Here is a 17,339-nt window from a genome sequence, read left to right as displayed (position 1 = left end):
GAGGGTGACTGTTACTCACATCATGAGAGAAGAATAGGTGGGTTTGATACGTGGCACCTTTCTAGTGTGTGGTAAAGCGTGACTGCCTTGTACTTCAGATCACTCCCGTGAATCAGTCAAATTTACTTTCTGTCATCAAAGGAAAGGCATTGCAATGTGATGCCAGGATGACATACTGTTCCAGGCAAATACGTTTCAAAGAACTTACCAAGCATGACTGAATGTGAATATTTGCTGTAGCTTTTTCTGTAGTAGTAGTAATAACAATAATAATAATAAAAATTGAAATAAGTTACCATTTAACTTTTGGTAAACCTTCTTTGCCTACCTTAAAAGTAGTAACTATTCACATTAAGCAAAATTTTGTCTTTCTACTAGACAGCAAAATTAGAACCTTTTTTCTAACTTACCTAGAGAGGAAACTGAAGTTCAGAATAAAGTTTGAGTAATAACTGTTCCTTTATGGAAAACTATCTACTGCTCTTGAAGAGCCCTGAATAGGCAGAAAGTAGTATTTGCCTGACAAAAACTTCAAATTCATGAAAACACAGGAAGATATTAATCTTTCATATTAATCACAGAAAGTTGGCTCAGCCTCATAATGTAAGAGATCTGAGGTTTACGTAATTTTGAAAGTATAGCAGAGTATAGTTGACTTTGTGATCACAACAGGCACTTTTTTCTGCTGTATACAAACATGCATTCTTAATGCCATACTTCCTTCTTGTGTTGCAGAATTTACCTGTTGTGGCTTTTCAGACCTCCTCAAAACTATCATCCTATATGTTCAGGATGCTGTAAAAATTGACAAACAGAAGCTGCAAAACAGTAGTTAAGATCTGATACAGTGAAACAGTAATAGATCCTTAGAGGTTGAAAGCTGAGTTTTGGCAGACCAGTGCAGGGCTGAGCTACCACCATCTCTGAGGTACAAAGGAAGAAAGTCTAGATGGAATGCTTCAGCTCACACTGAAGCACAATTTTCATAAACTTCACAGTTTTTAAGGAGTAATGTTTAGTTCCAAGTGTAAGGGAGCAATTGCATTTGAAAGTATAGTTTCACCTGGGGGATAGTCAAATTTGCCTAGATGCTGAATACTTAGTTCCAGTAGGTGAATTCTGGTCACTTATGAACTATCTGGCACAGCAATAGACTATGTGGTATGTGTTGCTGATTATAATCAATAAAGAACAGGCTTGTCTGGTTATTTTGAACAGTTAATCTGGTTGAAGTCACGGATGTCACACAAAAAGACCCAGAAGTGTTGGGTGGTTTGGATGTTGGATGGAGTGGAGACAACCTGAGCGGCCTGTTATCTAGGGAGAGCGGGGCAATCTGTATTATGATCTGATAAATGGTAGTTTCTCAAACCTCAAGTGTGTAAATGGTAGATCATATGTGTCTGGTGGGGAGGAAGGGCAAGAAATGACATTGCATATTGGTTTGTTCTGCTTCCTGAAATGGATTTCCCACTATAATGAATGTCTCCTGTAATGCTTTGCTGGGGGGGGGAAGTTAAGTAACACTGAATTTTGTATTGAAAGGTAAACGTTGTGTTTCAATTCATACTATTTAAAAACTGATTTACCTGCAGCAGCCATTTTGGGGTGCTTATTGGTCATTTTTTCCCCCTTTGTAGCCTGTCTTTGTCCTTCACAAATAGTAAGCATACTAGCAAAGCATGTGGGTGTTCCGTGTTGTTGACCAAGTTACACGTGATGAAACTAAATGCAGAATTTCTGGGTTTATGTGCAGTATTCTTCTGTTTACCTGCAGCTAGAAGAGCTTGCTGGTTTCAAGGTAGTGCAATGCCTAAAACTTGAAAAATCAGTAGTTGAAACCTGGCTGCAGGCATAAAGGAGGCTTTAGTCTCATAATTTAATAACTTGTCCTCATTAACCAAGAGGATGGTTGCGGTATGATTGTTCAATGTTTCATGGTTAGTGTAGTTACAGTATCTTAAAGGAATGTTTATATAAAATATTTAAAGCTTTATCATAATGGCTTTTGGTAATGAACTGTTACCTAGATTAAAACCTAATACAAACCACTGAAAATTTTTAGAATGAGAGCTGCTTCAGGTAGTGTCAGGCTAAGATTTCTGTTAGCTCTTTGTTAGACTCTGTGAATAATAGTTCCCAGTATATAGAAGGGCATGACTCTCTCCCTGGTTGTGTTGCTGTGATGAGCTCTTCATGCATTTGTCCTGGCGTGGAGTGCATCTGCCCATGTGCTTGATCTCAGAACGCCCTGCTGGATACTCTGGATTCCTGGCAATTGCTGCTGTGTTACCCTAGTTGAGCCAGTCTACCCTCAAGAAAGGAAAGCCCAGGCATAACTGCAGTTAGCCTGTGGCTTTCCCAGAGGTGCATAAACTCTGTGTGTTGCTAATCCATCTGGGTTTTTTTGTGTGCTATGCCATGCTTTAGGAGAAGGTAGCATATCTGTTCTCAGAAATCACCTGCAAAAATACGGTTGTTGGTTACAACAATATTTAATGTGGTAAATGCCAGAGACTGCTTTGATTGTGAAAAAACCTATACTGATCTAATATACAAAAACATTACTGTTAGTTTTTAATGTCAGTTTGATAAGTAAAGTTGTATGTCAGCTCAGTTTTACTCAGGTTTATGGCTGTTTCCAGTAAATGTTCAGACAACCTTAAGGTTACTGTAGCTTTTCAGTATATTTTTGGTGGTGTCTTGTCCCACTATTTCTTCATGTGATTAAGATGCCTCCCAGTGCTATTGGGCTGAATACCGCCTTAGTCTTGAAACAGAACCTGAAATGCATGTTACTTGGTGCTTCCAAATAGTCAGTGAAAATCGTAAACGACTTAAGTTTTAATATTTTATTTTTCTTAACATTTTATAATCTTATCAGTAGGCCTCATGTTGTTGCATGAATGCTACATTTGCCAGCAGAAGGTAACTCAACATTTTTACATGAATAAGAATGGCAAATCGAGGTCTACAAGCCTGATTGCAGCCTTCATTGCAAGGCACACTTTTGAATCGTTCTTCTTTAGTGTTCATGCGTGTGTGGTTTTTACATAAAATGATGAAGATCCTTGTTTGTAAAGGTAGAAATCATATCAAGCATTACCTCAAAAAGGAACTTTGTATTATAACAGAATTAGGTTTTGCCAATTATTCCTCTGATATATTCACGTCCTACTTAAGTTGTGTTTGTACTAGCATGCTCTGAAGCCATCTTTACTATAACTATATGAGTTCTTACATTAGAATATAGAGCTGATCTGTACTGATCAGTAGGTCATCTTTGCCTAGTGAAGATGCTTCCTGCTTCACCTTCCAGGCTACCTGTTTGTTGTACAGAGTCGGCTAAAAGCAATTCCATTGCAAACTCTGCAATATTATTAAACACTCATTGAGTGCAGTGTGTCCAATCTAAGAATGTTGCTTATGAGCATATGTAGCGGTGTGAGCGTGTTCTCAGAATGTTGTTTTACAGAATCCATCTTGTTTGTTGTGCTGATTAGGGATTAGAGAGATGTCAGAAGAAGAGAACAGAGGAAACACTTAAAAGGAGGATAGGAGCTGTATTCCTGTGGGTATTTTTAATATACAGAGCTAAAATCCAGATTTGGGATGCGAAGGAGTCAAAGTAGTAAGTTATTGGGAAGAGTTTTGAAGGAAGGTGGGAATCTGCTTTTGGATATAGTTTGTGGACTACATCGCGTCCTGTTGAATATGTTCTTTGCAGTGTACTGTGTACATCCTCTCCTTAAATATGTTTGGTGGAATTCAGCCCTGTTTTATAGGGATGGGACTGGTAGCAGGGATTCAGTCTCTGAAGATGATGCTTAAAATAGCTGTGCCTCATAATATTGCATATTTCCTATACTTGTAGTAATTTACTCTTGTAGTCTTTAAAAAATAATAAAAGACGACAGATAAGTGGAGGAACTAAGAATTGAAAGACGTCACACAATACAAAACATCTAAATTAGGACCAACTTAAAATGGCCATTCAATGCCTTTATTGTGTGCAAGGAACAGAAGCATGAAGTTTTGAAGCATGGAACATATATCATAGAACTAAACTTCCCAATGTCTTGGCGGGGGGGAAGGAACTATTCCCCTGTTTATAGCTCAAAATATTAAGTTATTAGCAGATTCATTTAGCAGGGGTGATACAGTAATGTGGTAATGAAATACCAACAAGATTAAAACATAGGAATCCATGCTTTTTGTAATGGACCGTGTATTTTGATTTGCTTTTGATTTTTACAGCAATGCTTGGCTAACAACAATAAGAAAAAAAAAACACAAACAAAACAATAAAAAACCTCACCAACCCCCCAAAACCCCCCACAAAACACAGTATAGGAAAACACACATAAACCCAAAGGAAATAAATGGGCAGAAATATTTTGCACATTCAAGAAATGTAGTATAAGAGGATGCTGGAATTTATCCTTGTAGTCTTAGTGAGCCTGTAATCCAAGTGCTACTGAATTAAACTACATTATCTCCAAGAATTTTGAGAATGCAGAATACCTAGGAAATATCTATCAAGGGCAAAACTATAGTTTATCTCTAATTCGCAGTGTAGGATTCTGCAATGGAATTGAGAAAGGACATTCTACTTCACCACTCTTCTTTATTCAGTCTTCTTGTTCTATAAATAACATCACTAGCACTTGAACCAAAAACTTCATAGAAACGTAGCTGCAGCTAAGGAAAAAATCAAGGGGGGGGGGCTTATGCTAAGAAGTACTGCAAATATTCAGAAAGCCCTGTTGAATTGTGTGTACACTTCCAGAATTAGGTGTTTTATGCACTCATTGCTCCCACCCTACAATAGGTTAAGAATGTTAGTAAGTAGGCTCATGCTGTGAACAAAGCCAGCGTTCAGGGCAGCTGATTTGCTGACTGGGCTTTTGGGCAGTTGAGTTCCATCTCTGACTACGTTCTAGGAAGTGAGGACAATAGAATAAACAAACAGTGATTAATAGTTTTTAGGCTTTCTTTAGCTCCAATTGGTAAGTAAAAAAAATATATGGCTACTTCAGCAGCAATTAACCCACTTGAAAATGAACGTTCCACAGTCACATTTGTTCAAGCTAGTCTTAAAACGTAACATAGTATAAGCAATTTTTGGTTTCTCACACTCCACAAGATACATTCATTTTTCTACTGTTAAATATTCAGATAACTGAAAACCTAGTATTTTAAATGAAGTTGTAATTTTGAAACATGGTATTCTACTCATTAGGTTGCTCTGGTAGTATGCGCAATTCAATTGTTTTGTTCCTTCCCTTGATGTAAAATGTTAAGAGAGCAGTTCCTTCACCTCCTTCCTTCCCAGTCACATTTCTGATCAATGCTTACATGAGTCGATAGATTCTACTGATAAACTGCAGAAAAATAAATTTCTAGTTCACTGTATTTGGTTTATAGTTTGAAAACAAGAGCTGGGGTTTTTTTTTGGTTTGTTTTTTTTTTTTTTAAGCAACAATTCTGTTATCTGCTCTGAAAAGAGCAGATTTCAAAGCAGTTTGCCAGCCGTTTAAATCACAATGATGGTAAATGAACAGCGTGTACTGAATTGGAAAATTTATTTGGGGACCTTTGTCAAGTGTAACTAGAAAGAAGCAATACTGGAATGGTCACTTCATCCTCTTCTACATCAGGTTTTGTTGTCCCCTAGATGTGGTATGTTCTTCAGACATTAATTTTTTGATACTAGTCTGGTAGGCATCAGATTTAATTGATGAAGGCTCTGAGTAGAGGTGAAGATGCTTCCAGCTAATACTTGCTGCTCTTGGAACCTGGGGATTTGAAAGAGCTTCTGACGTCTTTGTCAACAAAGGACTGAAAATGAAGAATGGTATCAATGTTGCAAGTGACTGAAATACTTTACATTTGCGTTTCAAACAAATTTTAGAAATTTAAAATATGTGCAGGTACGGAGAAGTAAATAGCGGCTTCTAGGAAGTAGGGTGGCTGGTGAATTCATGGGCTGTACTGAAAAGGACTTCAGCATGTTACTGTAATACAAATACTTGCATTACAGATAAAGTCCTTATACACTGCTACAGCCACCTAGGGGAATGCGTTAGATATGCAGACATTCTGTGCACTGAACTTGCTTTTATCCTGACCTTAAGTTTTAGCAGAAAATCCATGAGGTGCAGGCTGGTGACATGCCTTTAATTAAACTTAATTGTACATTCTTTGTGTGTTACTGGAGACTTGGTAGGCATTGAAAAGTGGAATGAGTGTGGATTAGGGGTCTAAATTTCAAAGTAGCAAACTACTACAATGCCAATTTTTATGCAGGCAATCCACTGGATGCTGAAATAATTGTCCTAATGTAGACTGCATTTACTCTGACCTGCAGTAAATCTGTTAACCTGCGGTTAATGGTTGTGTTGGCATAGAGCTGATGTTGCTTAAAAGTCCACTGAAAGGAAAAAAAAAAAAATCACTTTTCTAACCAACCTAGACAATAAAAACATCCTATGATTAATTTATTTTCTTGGAAATGTTTTTGCCAGCTTTGGTTGGTTAAAATTTGCAAGAATTCTTTTGCTTTGTCTCTAGGCTTTTCTCAGCTAAGAGGCATTCCTTGTTATGTAGTTGTATACATGTGTAACTTTATTCTTTAACTTCCTGGTCTTTCTAAATTGATACATAAACTAGTTTCAAATTTGGATAGGTGTTGTGGATCAGAACTTCATCTGAATTTTTTGGTCGCAGTAGGAGAGTGCTCCAAGAGATCTAAAAGTGAGATAAAAGCTTTCTATAACTGCAGTCTGCACACACGGAACATACATGGGCCTTTGCTAGCAGCAAGATCTAGGCCATCTTCTATTTGTCCAGACATGTTACTGTGCCTGGAAAAGCGATCAGTCTTGTAAACTTTGAGATACTTGAAGAGAAGGTGGTGGTTATTTCATAGTGCTGTGGGGATTGGGGTGGGGGGAATTGATAAATTGCAATTTATTTTGGTGTTCAAACTGATTTGCCCATCCTCATGAGATGAGTGTTAAACCTGTATGCTATATTAGGTTTTGTTTAGAGTAACAACTAACAAATTATCTAAAGAATCCTATGAAAAAAAAGAAAACAAACTCTAAAAAACAAAGCCTAAAACCACCCAAACAACAAAGCCCACCTCCTCAAAACAAACAAAACCTTGAAAGAGAGTTTCTGTTGTCTTTTAAAAACAAAACAGAACTATTAATTCTGTTTTTATTTTCCTGCAATCATACTTGCAGTGAACCCCCTTCTGAGAAGGGAAATTGCCCGGAGAGGCTTGTGCTGTGCTGTTTTTTACTAAGTTACTCCACACAGAGACCGTAAACTGTAGAAAAGCATAGTTAATGCAAAATAGATGACTTTGAGAAGTCAATGTGATTGTTTGTTTAATTTATGTTAACACCCAGATTTGTGCTCCAAGTTTAAGTGACTAGACAATTTCAAGGTATTTACCTGTATAAACTCAGAGTTCATTTATTATGAGCTTTTAAGTGTGAGTAATTTGAAAGCCCGGATTGAATTTTATTTCCTTGAACTTAAAGCTATTCTTTTTGGCAATGCAAATTCCAACTCCCAAAGAGAAAAGGAAACTTCTAACTTCCTGAGTTGCTTCCTTTCCAATGTGTTGGCAGAAGGTACTTTAAAACTAGAAATTAATGGACTGGGGATAAGAAAATAACTTGTTTGTATCTTGTGTTACAGATCTGGTTACTGGAAGCATTCCACATGGTCAAGCAGTACTTTCAGACAAGCTTATTTTCTATTAAATGAAGTTTAATTTTGAGGTAAGGTTCTGTTTAATTTCCGTTGTTATGCATATAATGACATAACTCCTACAGTAATAAAAAACTTTTGCCTGCTGCCTGTATATATTAGTGTAATATTTTCTTTAGAGAATGCATGAAATGTATACAACTGTGGCTGTGTTTGTGAAGAGAGAAATCAAGCTGAAAAATAAATGTGATGCATGAATATTGAAGCTCCAACTAAACATTGCAATTAACAGCCAGGAGACTAACCTGACCATTACAGCTATTGACTATTTTTAAACAGTTTCCAGGGAGACTTGAGAATATGATCATATAATAAATGAGTTTTTTAAGCCTTAGGAAAAAGGGCCATGCCTTTCATTGGTATGAGAACAAATAGCTGAGAAGATGACTTAACTTTGTTTCATCTTAATAGATGTAAGAAAGGTGGTAAAAAGAACAAGGAAAAATCATTACTAGAATAACTTCACAGGTACATTACCATTTCTATACTGTAATGCTGGGAGAAGAGAATGTCACAGAGTGGTAAGACTGGCTTTGGGCAAAATGTTGATAAATCTTTTTCCAGATTCTTAATCTGTTGGAGTTATTTTGACCTTGTAGCATTACTGTTCTAAATGTGTCTCTGGCTTTGACTGCTCATCTGGAAATGGTGCTTGTAATACTAAAAGGTCACTAATGGAATTTTGTCCTGCTATTCTCCATGTTTGAAAAATGCCTTTAGTGAACTTTCAAAGCAGCCTATAATTAAAGCAGCATGTTATTTTACATCAGATATGTCTAAGGACAAGGTTAAATGAAGTAAAATCACTAAAGAGTAAATAGTTATTTAGGATACACATTTCATCATAGGTGCAAATCTTAAGAGAATGCTAGATGATTAGCAACACTGTTTTGTTCTTGTTATTATACCGAGCTAAATATTTATAGAGCATTCTTATAATCAAGCCTGTCAGCAAGAACCTTGTAACTATTGTATATTTGAGAATTAACACTTCATTAAGTCCTCTTTTGCAATGTCTCTGTTTTCTTCATTTCACTGATGCTGCTGTCAGATCACTGTTATCAATTGTGGTATCAAATAACATGGCTAAAGACCTTAACTAGCTTTTGATTTTAGAAATTTTAAACAAGTATTATCTCTTTGTGTAGTTAAACTAATTATGTCTGGCTGTACAACTGGTTGAACTGGTTTGACAACTACTTGCTAATCGGACAAAACAGGTGTTTTTGGGAATATTCTTGGTTTCTTAACTGTGAAAGGAGATTTTCCCCCAGGAAATGTTTTCAATTCATTCATGCTGGCCTGATTCAGGAATGAATCTCTCAAAGTCCACAATGATTCCTCTCCTTTCTGTCAGCAATATGTCAGTGCTGCTGGCTGTTGTATATGTAAGTGAATGGTAGGAAAATAAACTTGTACTCAAGAAATTTGGTGACCTCTTCCCATAGGATCTTGGTTAACTGATGGAACAATATTGCAGTAGTAGCAGAAAGTAACCATAGTCACTAGTAGAATCACTGCCAGTGAAAATGAGTAGTAAGGAACACTTCAAGCCCTTTTCTTCATGCATACACTGGAAGGAAAACAACAGCTAGAATTTCTGAAAATTCTTTCAGTCAGCTTTAAATGTTATGTGAGTGTCTTTGCAGAAATCCCATTCATTAGAAGACTTTAAGAGCTAATGGCATATGTTTACTTGGAATTTACTGAAACAAAAATGGCCAAGGAAGCTGATTTTTGCCTGTCTGCTGTGATTCAGTGGCTTTTCTGCATCAGGTAGTTCAGATATTAAGATATGAGAAACTTGATGTTAAAGAAAACTTGCCCTTATGCAGCTTTGACAGGGTGGCTCATTTGTCAATATTGAATGAATTTGAAAGGCTACTTGTGTTGTTGTTCTTGAGTAGATTGGCTAGCAGTTCTCTGAGAAGAAAATCTTAACCTTTCTTAATTTAATTATAAAGCCGTATCAATTTGTAAAACAGCAGAGCCAAACAACATGTTTGCACCAGATAGTAAGCAAAATAAAACCTATTTATAAAAAAAAAGGGGGGCGAAAAAGCAGGGTGTGTGTGCTAAATTGTTCTCTTTACTTTTTCTTTAATAAGCGGAAAACATTCTAAAATACTGTTATAGGAAAATGGACCTCCATGTCCTAATCCGTATTACACAACATTAGTTCTTAAAGGGAAAAAAAAACAAAACCAAAACTGTTTTACTTGGAGATTACCTCACCATAATATGCTGTTTCCTTCTCTGAAATTGAAGAAAATGAAGTCACATTCATTTTAGTATGTTTTACCATTTGTGTTATTTTAATGGTGATGATAGTTGAATAACTTTTTTTAAGGCAATACTGATACCATGATGCATGAAATGCTTATGGTCTTATTCCAAAGATAAATATTGTGTGTCAGCATATACCTTCTGCTGCAGCCGTTACAGTCATATAGTGCAAGCAGATCAGAATTAGGTCTTGCGCTGCAAGAATTCTTGAGTGTTGCTCCCTTTGTTCTCAGTTTTTGTTTGGTTTGGATTTTTTTGTTGTGGTGCATGGAGGGTGTTTTAAATTAGTCACCCTTTTCTATTGTGCAGTAACTGTGGTCTTTGTAAACCATGTTATCACCAATAATAATAATCAGGTGAAAGCTCTCTTCAGGGTGAATGAAAAATCATATTTAATCTTGTTACTTTCATCAAAATAGCAGTGCGTAACTAACTTCACTTTGAAATTTCCCATTCAACTCTTCTAAGTTTCCAGTGTTAAGATTATTGAGGCTCAGCAAAACATAAATGTCTTCTTGAATGTGAGAAACTCGTAAGTAATTTAAACGTATTTTCTCATACTTCAAGAAAAGTGCTGGGTAAATGCCTAGTGGAAGAAGGCATTGTTGAAGGCCTGTGCTGGTTCTGACAAAGAATGGGTGGGGAAGCAGAGGCCCGGGGGGGGGGAGTGTGGGTGTGGGTGTGGGTTGGTGGGGGGGGGGGTGGGGAGAAAGATGATCTAGGCAAATCAATGGCAGCATCCAAGTCTCTTTCCTTGAACATTGTCCTAAATGCTAAACAGGGTGTTACTTTCAGGTTTTGTTAATAGTGTCACTTAAATGTTGAAGTTGCACTTAAAGCAACTGCTGTAGCGCTCTTTCCACAAGAAATGGGCACTCCAGTGGAGAACAGTCGTGACGCAGCACATAATAAGCAAGTAGGAAACAGAAATAAAACTGAGATTCCTGCCAAAGCTGGGTAGATTCCTGTTTTTAATACCTGGCTTGCTTCGTGATTATCAGTATTTTGGTGCTGCTTTCCCCATTTTGGATGAAGTGTATGTTTATAGAGCTTGGAACTGTGAAGAAATCTTTTTGATCTTTTAATGCAAAATATGGAGTGGATTGGGAAATAGGGGTGTGGGGTTAGGTTGTAGTAGGCAAGAAAAGTGTTACACAAGAAAACATTTCACTCCTGTCTTGCCTAGTTGTTATAGTAAGGTACATCATAGAGGGAAAGGATTGGAGTTGCAAAAGCAAATAAAATATGACAGCATAAAAGGACTTTTCTCTATTAATGGACCATTTCTGTAACAGGGATGTGGAAGGCTTGAAAAAGTAGGTCAATCTCATGTTTATGCATAAGAATTCTAGTGTAGTTTTAAGTTGTGTAATGTTGGGTGAATGCTGTACATCATTCAGGTACATAATATATGATTTAGCACAATGCTTAATTCTAAGTATGTTTAGATAAATATCTTGTAAAAATCAGTGAGTCCTGGCATTTCTTTTATTAACTGTGGTAGTAGCCCCCTGGCCCTCCGAAAAAAACAGCAGGGTGATGCCACTAGTATCAGCAATTATACTGAAGTTTTATTTCAAATTTTTCCATTGAATATTTTCTCTATATCCTGCTGCTAGTCCATGGATAGTATTTCTTCAGATTTTTGAAGTATTGCATTATTAATCAGACTGTAAATATATAATTCAGTATGAGCAATCCAATGAGCATTCTGTTGCGACTGGAGTTGACTAATGATGCTGAGCCTGCAGTAGCTGTAAAGGGGTTATATTTTAAATGCTTGATGCATGTTGTTGAGGTCTTAAATTTGCAGCTAAAGTAGTCAGCCATTCAGTCAGTGATGTTAGTGGAAGGGAGGAAGAGTAGGAGGAGGGCTTTGACCTTGAGTGTACTCATTGCACTGAACAGCATATTAGGGAATTGTGTATTCTCTTCAGTTCCTTTTCAATTGGAAACTTTCTCAATGATATGCATGCTTAAAAGCTGTGATGATTTTTAGGGATGCATGTGTGCATGTGTTTGTGTCATACACGCACACGCAAATATGCTGTATTTATGTAACATTAGTGTGTTTGCACACACCTAAAAATATAAATAGTGTATCGAAGCCAAGTTGGTGTTGAGACTTGGTGTATCATTAAACATGTTATTTACCATGTCAGTTACTTTAATACCTTTTTACTAACACATGTGTTCTTAAAAATAAAGCTGAGTTCTCTTAATAGTTTGATTGTGAACACACTATTATGTTTCTACAGTTGTGGTTTATTTGTTCCTTTTCAGGTAGCAATAGATACCAAAATTGTTAACAGATCTTAATAAAGATGAGAAAGTATTGGTGTAACCTCTTGCCCATATATACTGTGCTTTGTTGTTTGCTACAGAAATAGTGTGCTTGAAAACATCGAGTGCTTTGCACTGTGTGCAGAAGAAGATGACCTTGATGAGATCAGATAAGGATGGATAAAGATTTCTATTTAGAAATACACCCCTCCTTGCGTTTTTATAGTATGAAGTTAGGGGGATGTTATTATAACATACTCTGGTTTTAAATACATGTTTATAACTGTTGAATTTTTACAACGTTAATAGCAGCTTAGGTTTAGGGATTCTGTTGGACTTAATTGTTCCTTTAAGCCAGGAATTGTTTTCAAAACTCATTTAAACACTGAAAAGAAAATAAACAGAAAATTTAATACATGACATCGGCACCTTGTGAACAGTGTTGTATTTCTCAGAAGAGAAGTGCTGGTTCCAGACAAGGCCCTTTTGCTGGGTGGCAAGTTGAGCCTACATCTCATGAAAAGCAGAATGCTATGATTCTGTAGCTACTTGGAGCTGGAGAGGTTTTACACAGTGATGGAAAGAATGAATCTCCTTGCACAGCTGTCCCCTATGTTGTTATTTATCCAAGTGTCATCTTATTTTCTGTCTTATCTTTCATGGATTTATATTCAGAAGCGCCTGAAACTCACTGTGGAAGTCAGCAGTAAAAATGAAAGTTTTGGCACAGGAGTAAGAGCTGGGAACACCCTAGAAAGTACATAAAAATGAAAACTAAATCAATTTGGCTGTGTGATGTGGTCTGCAGAAATTAACACTGAACTCTTCACTGAAGCTGGGAAACAAGAAGCATGAATTATAATATATTGGAGTGAAAAAGATGTTCAGCTGTTGCTTATAGGTCTTTTAAATAAGTTGCTGCAAAGTCATTTTGTTGTGATTTTTCCCTTTAAGGATGTGGGCTGAGAAGGAGGTATTTTCAGACTGTATATTTAGAATCATTGGTGAATCTGTGAAATTTCCAACTGGGAAATCTTGTTGCCCTACTTATTGTAGCCTTCCTTAGCATAAGACCTTTTTTAACGGAAAATCTGTTTGTAGGTAGAAACTCTACAGGGACAATGAGTCAGCGTCTGTCCCCAATTTGCAGCTCAGTTGCTTGAATTGCAGGACCACTTCAAACACTTCTGACTATCTGTTTTTAAGACATTCCTCTGATTCGCACCTAAATAGCTATTAAGTAAAAAAAAAAAAAAAAAAAAATCTTAGTCTTGGAGAGAGCTACTGAGCGAGTATTTCCCAGGTAGCCAAAATGGTAACTGTCAAAGGTTGATCCCAGCTGAAACAAGTGGAAGCCCTAGCTGGAATCTCATGTCTTTAGGTAGGAAATGATATCTGTAGTTGTAAATTGGATCTCAGGTGGATTCCCCACTTGCTGCTGGCTATAATCAACAGAAGCAGTGACAATAACAGATTATTTTTCCTACCTGCACTTGGAAAACAAGCTCCTCTCCTTTTTATGCAGTAACTTTTTTTATTGCCCTCAGGTCTTTTTGTGTACATTACAAAGGGTGGTGGCTTAAATCTTTTAGGAGGCTGTATGTAGTGCAGAATATTGGAATGAAATAGGAATGATGTGTAATGGTCCAGGATGGTGTTGATTTCTTTGGTCCTGTTTTGATCTATGAATTTCCCTGCTAAACTATATTCTCCATTGATACTGTTGACCGTCAGCTGAGGTGGAGGAGGTCCTGGTAGGTCATTTTATTCTGACTTAAGAAACTGAGTTTTCTGGAGGGATGGTTTCTGTAGGGAATGCACTCAGTAATCCTCTTCTGGATGGTGCATTTTAAATGACAGTGGTAACTGGAGTTCAATGCATTTTGTTGTTATGAATTTATACCTATGTCACAAATACTAGCCTGTCTAACATCCTAGCCTATCTTTTAGTTGTGTATGTGCAAGTGTGTGTGTGGTCATACACATCTGTTCATATACACATATATATGTCTCTGTATGTAGGTGTAGAATGAGTGTGTTCTTCCATATATAGCACATACCTAGTATATTCCTGCTCTGAGTAATGCATTTTAAGACACATATGAGAGCTAATAGTTATGAGACACAAGAATCATCCAGTGTTTTAGGTACATCCTGAAAAAGACTTTGCTAAGAAGAATAATCGAATATCTGAACTCAGGCTCAAACATTTGAAGTCTGCCAAGTTGACTTTGAGCTTTTCAGTAAGATCACTGCCAGAGTCTTTCTGAGCACATTTGATGTAGGAGGAGGTTTGACCTTAGATTAGCATGCAGTTGGCAGTGTGCTAGGCTAAGTATAATCTAATTGACGTGTAATGTTTGTGCACAGTGTTACACCCTGATAAATGTTCAGCAGTGTTTTATGATCTCTTCCTTTCTGTCTCTGTTGTAGGAATAGCAGCTGCTTTGGGATTCGATCCTGGTCTCTTCAGAGATTTAGTTTTTTTTCTCAAGCTTAAACGTCTTCAGAAATTTTCATAAGGATTACACCCACCTGTAATTTCCTCACTTCCTTATCCAGTAGTTGTGAGCTTTTTACCTTGGGAGTATGGAGTACTCTTAAAGCTGGAGTGAAATGAATGCTGTGGTGCTTGCTTGAAACATTCACTCTAATGAACATTAGCTTTTCTCATGTGTCTCAGTCTCTGTATTCTCCTGTTTTGTGGCTGTGTCAGAGATATTGATTTGACAGGTGCAAGCACACTGTCCTTGCTCAGCTCTTCTGTTTTCATTAGTCAGTGATTCTGGTAGTAACTGAGCCTTCTGCAGTCTTTTGCTGTAGGTCTTGTTCCTTTTTTTGGCTACTCTTTTTTTTCTCTTTACCCCTTTACGTGTTTTACTCAAAGTTCTTTTGACTAGCCATTCCCTGTTTCTTCTGTCATCCATGACATGAAAATTGATAAAGAATGATTATTTGTACAGAAATTGTGTTAATCTCATATTGATTCCAAATTGTGATTCCTTGTGAGCAAAAACTGTCTAGATAATACTACAGTAGATGGGATTGAGACCAGAGTAGTTAAGAGGTAGAAACATAACTGAATTAATTATAATTTAGAATCAAATAGTCATTGGCTTTGTTTTGAATTCTCTAATAAATATTATTAAGCAGAAAGTGTGCTAAAGTATTCACTGCAGTGAACTACCTGATGCTAATGGAAAAAAAAACCCAAACAAACAAAAAAACGCTGTTAAGCTGTTTGACTTGATGTTGGTTGTTTTATTTCGTCTTATTTCTTTTGTGTATTTGGTTTTTTTGAAACCTGATTTAGTCTGATTGCAGTGGGGGAGTAAGAGAATAATAGTTCAAGTTTTGAAAAACAGTTCACATTCACAGGTATTCTAACTGATCTTAAGCAAAGTGTCTGGTGTCTTGGTTTCTAACATCCCACACTTTGTTTCAAGAATCAGCTCAGCAACCTGTGGGGTAGTTCCAATGGATATAGCTATGCAAAGCAAATGTTGAAGAAATGCCATTAGTGAATTTTTCTGGTGGACTTGCTTGACCATTTGATTCTGGACAACCTGCCTCTTCATGGAACTTCCAACAAGTGGTATTGAAAGATCCAGAGAGGAATTGTATACAGTAGTGTACACTGTTCACTTGATAGCTTTTCAAGATTGTTTTTGCAAGTGTCTCTTTGGCCAATCCTTTCCAGTGAATTGTCATGTACCTTTTTTGCTAAAAACTCTATGCTATGACTCCTGTCTGAGGCCTCTTCAGTAACATTTTGTGCAGAAAAAAGTTGTACTGGGTTGAGTCAGTAGGATCACCATTCGTGTCCAATTGTTTTTGCAGGGAAAATATTTGTGTTAAATTTCAACGCTGGTAACACTCTGCGTAAGTGACACCAAAAATGTATCCCTGAGTCTGAAAAGTATCTGTAGGAAGCACTTAGTGGGTTTTTTCGATTTTGATTCCAGGCCCATAACCATATGTTCTGTGGTTCATATTAGGAATCCAACAGGGAATTATTTTCCTTGCAACAAATTCTGTTAAAGTACTAATGCCAGCTTGGTTGTTAGGTTGACTCTTTTGCGGTTTTAACCTTTGGGCTTTTTTTGTCTTACTCTAATTTGCGCTTAGTATCAGCTGGGTAATTTTACTCATGTTTTCTTTGTTCTGTGCTTCATTCTGTTTCAAGGAGAGATGTGCATGATGGCATCAGAATTGTGTTTACACAACAAGTTTAAATCTAAAATGTCTGATAGTTGTTGGAAGAACAAAAATAATACTTGATGTTAGTCACAGTAAGAGATGACTAAATATAAAAGCAAAAAATGACTATAAAATGTTATATGTACAGGTCAGAGAATGAAATACCTAAAGTATTAGAAACATGAGTAGTTCAATCCTTTTATAGTTGACTGTACCATATGGCTTCTTATATGCTTTCTAATACTGTCTGGTTCTTAATTATGACTTTATTTAATCCTGTAGTAGCTTCTTGAATGACCATACCATATTTACCTCAGGGTTAACCCTAAGATTTTGTCTTTATTGCACATACTCTTTTGTATCTGTTAATTGACTTTTCACAGTGGGCTATCAGCAGAATAGGCTTTTCTTTACTTTTGGACCAATGTTTTATTATTGTAGCTGTAATAAGTATTTGACCTGTACAGAAGGCACATAATGGCAGGGTTTGACAAGAAGACAGGAAGCATCAGTATCTGATGCTGTTTTATATTTATACAGATGTAGTGTCTTATGGAAGTCAGTGTTATGTTGTATGCTGAGCATTTGGGATGGGAGGGGTTTGTACTGATAGGACAAGTTCTGGACTTATATCCTGGTAGAAAGACAAACAGATAGCATTCAGTGTCCCTTTAGCTGCCTTTTTATTTGAAATTTTTTTTTTTTTTTAAATCAGCATCTTGGGACAAAAGACACTATGGAAATGAATGTTTCCTACGACAGTGATTTTGCAATAATTTGTATTC

General features: G+C 36.7%; 1 protein-coding gene across 10 annotated transcripts in view; it reads left to right on the top strand.

The window, feature by feature from the left end:
* Window positions 1–17,339, top strand: part of TLN2 (talin 2) — a 218,182-nt gene that overhangs the window by 58,899 nt on the left and 141,944 nt on the right. For 9 of the 10 annotated variants that reach the window (XR_015701295.1, XR_015701294.1, XM_087743609.1 and 6 more), the window contains one exon: window positions 7,714–7,796. The gene's annotated coding sequence lies outside the window, so the exon portion shown is untranslated. Of the gene's footprint in view, window positions 1–7,713; window positions 7,797–9,488; window positions 9,562–17,339 lie in introns of those variants that run through there. The other variant, XM_087743610.1, reaches the window with a different exon arrangement.

This window comes from Nipponia nippon, unplaced genomic scaffold (assembly GCF_047370975.1).
Source record: "Nipponia nippon isolate SJK-2023a ecotype South Korea unplaced genomic scaffold, ASM4737097v1 scaffold_9, whole genome shotgun sequence".
In the NCBI taxonomy this organism is placed as follows: Eukaryota; Metazoa; Chordata; class Aves; order Pelecaniformes; family Threskiornithidae; genus Nipponia; species Nipponia nippon.
The sequence above is the reverse complement of the archived record's forward strand: the minus strand, read 5'-3'. Positions and strand labels throughout refer to the sequence as shown.